The sequence below is a fragment of the Limulus polyphemus genome, unplaced genomic scaffold, assembly GCF_000517525.1.
Source record: "Limulus polyphemus unplaced genomic scaffold, Limulus_polyphemus-2.1.2 Scaffold441, whole genome shotgun sequence".
Taxonomy (NCBI): domain Eukaryota; kingdom Metazoa; phylum Arthropoda; class Merostomata; order Xiphosura; family Limulidae; genus Limulus; species Limulus polyphemus.
This window is the reverse complement of record NW_013666051.1, coordinates 354,393-362,356: the sequence shown is the minus strand read 5'-3', so window position 1 is coordinate 362,356 and position 7,964 is coordinate 354,393.

Sequence of the window (7,964 nt, the reverse complement as noted above, 5' to 3'; positions counted from 1 at the left end):
ATAAATATCTATAGTTTAGAAAAAATTAGAATTTAAGTACTGTTTAAAATAACATTTATGTATACAAAACTGTTTGTTTTGGAAAGTTTGAGTAATTACTGAAGTTATAATTAACATTTCCTTAACTTGAAATGGTTTGGGGACTCATTATATGTTTTAAATTATAAAACAAAAAGTTGATTTCTTGTTGCTTTGTATGGAAATTAATATTTCTATAAAGCATTTGTACCTCAGTTCTTTTACTGTAAAAATTGACAACAAGATCGTGTCACTTTTGTAAAGTTGATATATTTTTTATTAACTTCTCATTTTCAGAAATACTTTAAACTGTTTTAATGTCTTTTGTCTTCACTTTAATTAACATTCTAAGTTTGTTATAAACATCATCTTCATGTAAAGATCAGCAAGTTTTTCGATCATTCCCATTAAATAGTGCTTGATCATTATAATCACTGAGTGGAATATACAAAAAGTATGTGGTAGAAGGAATTAAGTATTTATATGGAGATTAAAAGCATGAATCACTTTTGCAGGTCATTGTACTTTATTTGTAATATTAACTGAAATATTTTATTGGCATTTAAAGAAAAGTAAAACATATTATTAATACATAGAATGTTAAATATTAAGAGCAATGACTTAGGGGAAACCAGCTTTTTATGGGTTTTACTGAAGGGATTTCACCAGAGTTCCAAGACACAGTGAATTTGTCATACACACACATCTTTAAAGCAAGAGACTTGTAGAATAATCTTGAAAATGAAATTTTGCAATCATGGTTGTTAATTCTTTAATTATTGGTTCATTTCTTTGTTGTATCAGACACGACATGGTATATTTTGTTCAACTTGTTTATAAATTATTGCTTTCAAGTTTTTTAACAAAATTTTGTTATGTTAATCAGCATTCAATGTGAAATTATTTAGAAAGTGCTTAATATAGCATAATTGGGATGTATACAGTTTAGTGACAGTTTTGAAACTAATGATTGTAACACAAAATAAGTTTTCTTAATTGTAAATTAATTAAAACTTTTTACAATAAAACTTTGAATTTGTGCTTTTCAAATTAGCAGTTGTACTCAACAAAAAATCACATGCATTGTTTCTAGTAAAACAATTAGCATTGCTCAGTGTTCACAAATAGCTGAATTGTTAGTAAACACTTAAAAGAAGTTTTATTTATATTTTCCATTTAAGAAATTTCATTATTATATGTGTTAAAATTTAAATAGAAACAGCTGTATTGGTCTGCTGTATATCTGAATTCACCAGACTATAATAGATAGCTGATTCCTGTTCTCTCAGAGTAAAGTTATCTGAACTATTTTCTTTCGAGCTTGTGTATTTCAGTGAAAATTATATAGGTTGCTTTAATAGACTAGTTATCATTTATTTATTTTAAGCAAACTTAAGTCATAAAAAATAAAAAAATGGAATAAGTCGTGTCTGTTGGTTGCCTAATAGTCTAACGAGTTTTAACCATCAGTTCAGAGTCATCACTTCTTATAGTTTACCTCGAAGTAGTTTATCTAATAAACTGATAATCACACTGTTTGTACTACACTTTCTTGATTCTTGTTGTACTTATATCTCATTTTCATTCAACTTGTACTGATTCCAAGAAATATTAGTACTACCTAATAAATAGGTGTTAGTAAGGTGTTACATTTATTAGAGATATGACGAGGTTCCATCATTTTAACTTGCAAACATTCCCAACCAAAAAAAAATATACTAACTTTTGTTTCCTTTTAACACAGAACAAATCTTCTTTAATTTTATTCCTTTTGAAATGGAAAATATGCAGCTAGTTGAGATACATTTGGGATGTTATTTAATTTGGTTTTTACTTGTTTATTGAGAGTTTTAAAATTTCAGCCATGAAACATGTATATACAACTTTGGGTTACAGATACATCTAATTTTTGTGTACATGTTTTTTAATTATTTTGTGAAAGACTTATGTAACATGCAGTTTACTTTATGTCCTCTGAACAATTTTTATTAACTGTCCCATGAATACTTTTATTTTTCTGTCCCAAGATTTTTAGTAAGGAAACAAAAAAAAAAAATAACTGGAAGGAAACAATATGTTTGGTGCATGTCTCACCAACCAGTTCTTCTGATGTACTTGTGTAATGATTGCTGTGTGTGTTGAAGCAGTTTGATCTTGACATTCATGTAAATACATATGTAGCATACAAAGTTTTAAGAAAGTTTTTGTCTAGGGAGTTACTTGTTTCATCTTTGAGCAAAATGAGTTAAATTACTTTTGTATTTTGGTAAGTTTTAAACTTAAACAGGTATTGAACTTGTAAACTAGTATGTAAAAAAATGTAGGTTTTAAAGTTTTATACAACTAAAAAAAATTGAGTTTTAAGAAGTTAAATAAACAAATCTTAATATATATTATTTTTCTTAACATCTTGGGACTTGTATTGGTAAAATATAAGTTTTTATTTTGTTACATATTTAAATGCAATTAGTTAACCAGTATTTGACTCAAACTTTTTTCCGTGATTACCTTATTCATTGGATTTCTTTTTAAATTAGCTAATATGACAATTTTAGGAACATCAGTTAGTTAAATCCTTTCTCCTCTACTTGAAATGGGTATGCATGTAAGTTATCCTTCAAGTGATTTTTTCTTTATACAAAAATATATAAATTTTGTGATGTGAGTGTATGTATATCCTGTATATCCATTCAAAGATCAAAATGTAATGGTTGAAGTTTACATAATTATAATAAAATGCAAAAGTTGAATAATAGTTTCTTTGTACGTTTATTTTAAAAACTAATATAGCATTTTATTCAGTATTACGAAACAGTAAATTAGCCATGTGAGCATTTTTGTTGACTGCCAGACCAGCTCTTAGGACACTCGCTGATTTGCACAGTCACTGACTGAAAGGTAGTAATAATAATAATACTTACTTTTCAGATTATTGAGTTAAGTTCATCTTGTGTGATTTTCCACTTGGTTGTCACGGTTAGGACAGTTGTTTGGTTGAGATACCAATGGCTAAAAGAGCTTTACAATCTTTACTTTTTGAGCTATCAGTTGGTGTTGTTCAGAAGAATGTATGAGCTATATTTTGCAACCAAAACTTGATTGTAACATCTAGTATGGTCATATGGTTGAAAGATCAGTGACTGAAATCAGGTTACATTCCTTGCTTTCTGACCTATGGGGTAGTATTTCACAATGTAATGTATGCACTGCATTGTGTGATTTTTCCACTCATTTATCACAGCTAGGATGGTTGTTTGTTGAGAAACTGACAACTGAAAGGATGTTGCAAGTCTTGCTTTTCGGTCAGTCAAAAGTGCTTTAGTCTGACAAAATGAGAGGATGCCATTTTTGTGATGACCACTTGACAACTGAAAGCAAAGACAGTTATTTGTTGAGAAACCAATGACTGAAAGAAGTGTGACCCTATTGGAAAATGTTAATCCAACATAATTAGTAACAGCTATCCCGAACAAGCTGCATGTTTCTAAAGAGAAAAGACGACTGTGCACTTAATTGTGTATGGCTCCTCAGTGTACAGTGAGGGAGTTGTATGTTCCCTACAAATGCAGAAAGTGGATTGGGTGTCTGAATTTCAGTGGAATAGATCTTGTTTCACTGATGTTGAGTATTGTATTTTGAAGGTGTATTTATGTACAAGATAGTGACAGAATAAATATTAATTTTGGCAATGGGAATTTTGGCTTAATAGTCTAATTTGGCAAAATTCCATGAGGAATTATTTTAGAAAAGCCTGTAAGACAATGCTCAGTTTCACCACTTACAGATAGTAGCACATTACCAGACCAAGATTATGAAAGTAGCACATACAGGTTACTGTGGTGTGTGGCAATGTGTGGTAGTTGGAAACATTTATTTGTGATTGTGTGTGTGTGTGTGTGAGAGAGGTTTTGCATACATAAGTGTTGTTCAATACAAAATGAATCAGTCATTGAGAACTCAACCAAAAGGCAACCTTTGAATAAAAATACAAGGAATTTTATCAGGACTGGGAGACCAAGTTATGAAGGTAACTATGGTTACTGCCCTGTCAAGCATTATATAACAGTGAGCCTGTTGGTTTTATTAATGCAGGTATGAAAATGTCTGAGTTTTGAAATTGAAACATTCAGGAGGTAATGGAGTTTATGGAAAGAGATAAGAGCAACAAATAGACTTGTATCACGCTTCCAAAAAAAAAACGATTTGATCCATGTTTCTTGAGTGATGACTAGTGGCATTTCAGTTGGATTGCACTTGAAATGCGAGTGAAGGGAAATTATCTATGAAAAGAAAAGTTCATAAACATTGTCACTAAACATAATAAATGTATCCAGTGCTTCAGTAGATTATGTGAGATAATTATATTCATGCAGAATTAAATATTTCCAAAGTTTTCAATTATTTGAATATATTCTTAAGATACTTTAGATAAACATTTTGGAATTCAACAGATTCCAGCTTCAGTATCTAAAGCAAAATAAAAGAATTGCATCATTCCTAAGTAAATAACTAAAATACATTGCTTCCCACCATGCCTTCCCATCGAATTCCTGTGGCTTCCTTCTTACTAAAATACGGTAATTTATTCAAAACTACAACAGCATAAAAATTAAGTAACAATCAAAACACTGCATGTTGTTCAGTGTTGCTGAAAGTTGTTTGATGTGGAGGGTTTCTTTAATCAGAAATTCTAGATCAGTGTTGGCTTTGCAAAGGATACTGAAATTTGATAGGTTCATGTCCTGTTTTTTCACCATGTTGACGTATAGAGGAAACTCTGGGGTTACTCAACTGTTTTTGTATTTTCATGGAAATTTCTATGTTCATTGGCTCTAGCTAGTAAATGGAATTTGATTTTGCCAATATTGGAGGCCTTACAGTCACCACATGTGTAAATATATACAAGCCAATAGCAAAGAGAAATTTGGAGAAGGTGTTTAATAAGGAAAAAATCCTGTATGTGGGATGTGAGTTTAAAAATTAATCTGAAATCAATTTGGTTGTAACAATGAATTACGTATTTAAAGTTAAGCTTTGTTTACTAATGTATGAAAGGCAATAGTATATAGTAAGTTTAGGTAGATTAGTGATGGAATCTGTTGAATTCCAAATTGTTTACATGTGTCCCCTTGTGTTATATATATAAAAAAAAAGATGTTGTTTATCTTGAGTATCGTTATCCTTTTTATTGAGAAACTTCATGTTCTTAAGATTTTTAGAACAAAGACAGTTACAATGCAGGAAAATGTAAATTATGCATTTAATGCTGGAGGGAAGAAGTAACGCTTTCATCTAAGGTGTAGCTATTCTCTGTGATTTAGTTGAAGAAAGTCACAAAGAAAATTAGATCTAGGAGTTGATAACTTTCTATGGTCAGAATAGCTAGGTTAGCAACCAAACAGTTTTTAGTTTATATCAGTCACTAGTGTGAGCTTTGCATTTTGCTTCTACATTTCTTTCCTACCAGATCTGGTCTTTGTTCCTATGACAACCAGACAGTAGTGGATGGAATGTGTTGGGGTAACGGGATATCTGTGGATGATTCCTATAGATGTGATGACTTCAGAGTGCATAGCTAAGATTTAGGTCAAGTTCAAGGCCCTAGGATGCCTGCATTGACCAAGCTGTCCACAGATATCAGGAATTGTGTTCTATAGGCAGGTTAAGCATAAGCACACATAAGCTTGTAGACATGATAGAGTTGAGCTTGACCACAGACTTATATTTGTTTTTTTAAATTCATTCCTGAAAATACCATCTTTTGACACAATATTAGTGGTCCCAACCATGAAGACAGGGATTGTAGATTTAGATAAGTCCATGATGTCTAGTCTGCTAGTTGTTCACCCAGTATGCCCCATGCTGGACTCAGCCCACCTTTGAGTGAAGGAGCAGATTAAATCCAAATCATCACAACCTAATAAGTTCAAATCTAAAGCCAAAACGATAGAACACCAGGAGAATAACTACAATTGTCTCACTGGAGGATGTTTCATGGAGCAAAGCAACCATCATGGGATCTGCATTCATCTACAGTGTGAATCATCACATCACTTGTTCTACCAAGTTCTTCTCAAAACTTTGTCACATGAGGAAATCATTTAAGCAGGTAGTTCATTCCAAGAGATCTTCTCCTATACCCATTACCCCTGGGGCAGCAATCCAACTGTCATCCACAATGTGGCAACATCAGCAGTTGTTCCACTAGGTGTGATTGCATATATTTTTGTGGATATGATAATCAACTATTCCCATGTCAGAAGGATAAGTTATTTGTGTTTAAAGATTTATGTTTTATTTTCGTAATAGTGTGCGATTTCTAGTGGTAATGTTCTATGTTATCCTTTTTTTGTATTGTAACTGTGTCAAAAGTTTTTTTTAGTTGAGGTTTTATTCTTAGATGTCTCCTAAAGGGGATAATGGTTTTTGTTAAAGGGTTTATTTCCGCATTTCCTGTAGTTTTCTTTGTTAAATGGTTTTGTTTTACTTATATATTTTCTCTGTTGAATGATATTTTCATGTATTTTTCTTTGTTCTTGTTTTTTGTGGATGCAATTTGTTAGGCTACTTTCTTCTAAAGGGATAAATGATTTTTGTAGCGCAGTAGTGATTTGTTTTTCGCTTTTGTACATGTTAGTGTTGGTTGGCAAGGAGTTTTTACAGAAACTGTAGTGGGAAAGTTTGATTACTTGAGTGACTCACAATTAAAGTTTGATTTAGTTATTTTTGTAGTGTTAGAAATAGAGATAGTCGGGTTGGCATAAAAGGAAAAGAGAAAGAAATGTGTTGTACAAAACTGTGTCATAAGTTAGTTTCCACTTAATTAATATGTAAATGTTTCAAATTTCTATTTTCTTTCACTTATGTTTGGATGATGAGAGTCACTTAAGTAAGACATTCGACGTTCCTTTTCTCTAGTGTACAGGGGTCATGAATTCATTAAATGGCAGTCAGCCATGGTTTTATATACATATATATATATATAGAGAGAGAGAGAGATAAGATAGCCCATAAAGTTGTGAGATGGGTGCCTGACTGTTCTGTTAGCTAACTAGTTAATAGCCGGTAGCTGCTATACGCCCTTTCACTCGGATCACAATGGACGAAGGTTACATGCAAGAGGAGTAGTGTGTAAATCTGGCTTTGTTGGTGCTATTGTATTCTTTATATAAAGCCAGATTTGCCTCCATGAGAGTGTCTTTTAGGAACTTTGTCTTGATAATAGCGTTTGATCTTTGATTTATGCTTAACTTTACCGTTTGCTGTTGTTCGTAAATCTTTTGTTAGAATTGAAGTAATTTTAACGTATTTTAGAATTAAACACCCCAGAGAGTAAAGGTTTGATTTTGCTAAGACTTGTAGTTTAAGCGTGTGGATTGCTTTTAATTTTAACTTAACTTTTCAGAGTTGTTTTATTTTGCATTTGATTTTACGTTTAGTTTAATGTACAGGCATATCAAAATAGTAATAGAATGTAGTAAAGGTTTCGTCACACCTTTCTTACCAGTTATAAACACTATAATACACTTGTCCTTGTGTTTTGTTTCTTTTGTCTTTGATGTCATAATAAAGGTTGTGATTCGAGCATTTGTATACTGCCTCTTTCTTCGTGACAAACTCGGTTGGAATTCACAGAAGAACATAAAACACACCCTGTAACTCGAGTTAGCCCTAACGGGCTATTCTGAAAGATACAGACGCCGGAAAATACCACATTGTTCAACACTTTCTTAGTTTTTGCTGTCAGAAATTCCTATTATTATGGTTCTAGGCATGACGAATTGTTGGTATAAATACTAAGGCTTTTTGTGGTTATAGGCTAAATAATTAAATGGTATTGTGATTATCATTTTTTTTCTCTGTGTGCTGTGTGTGGAGAGAGAGATAAACAGTCGTGTACACTTGACTTTCTCCCAAGCAGGGTGCAAAACACTTGCTTTTAAAAA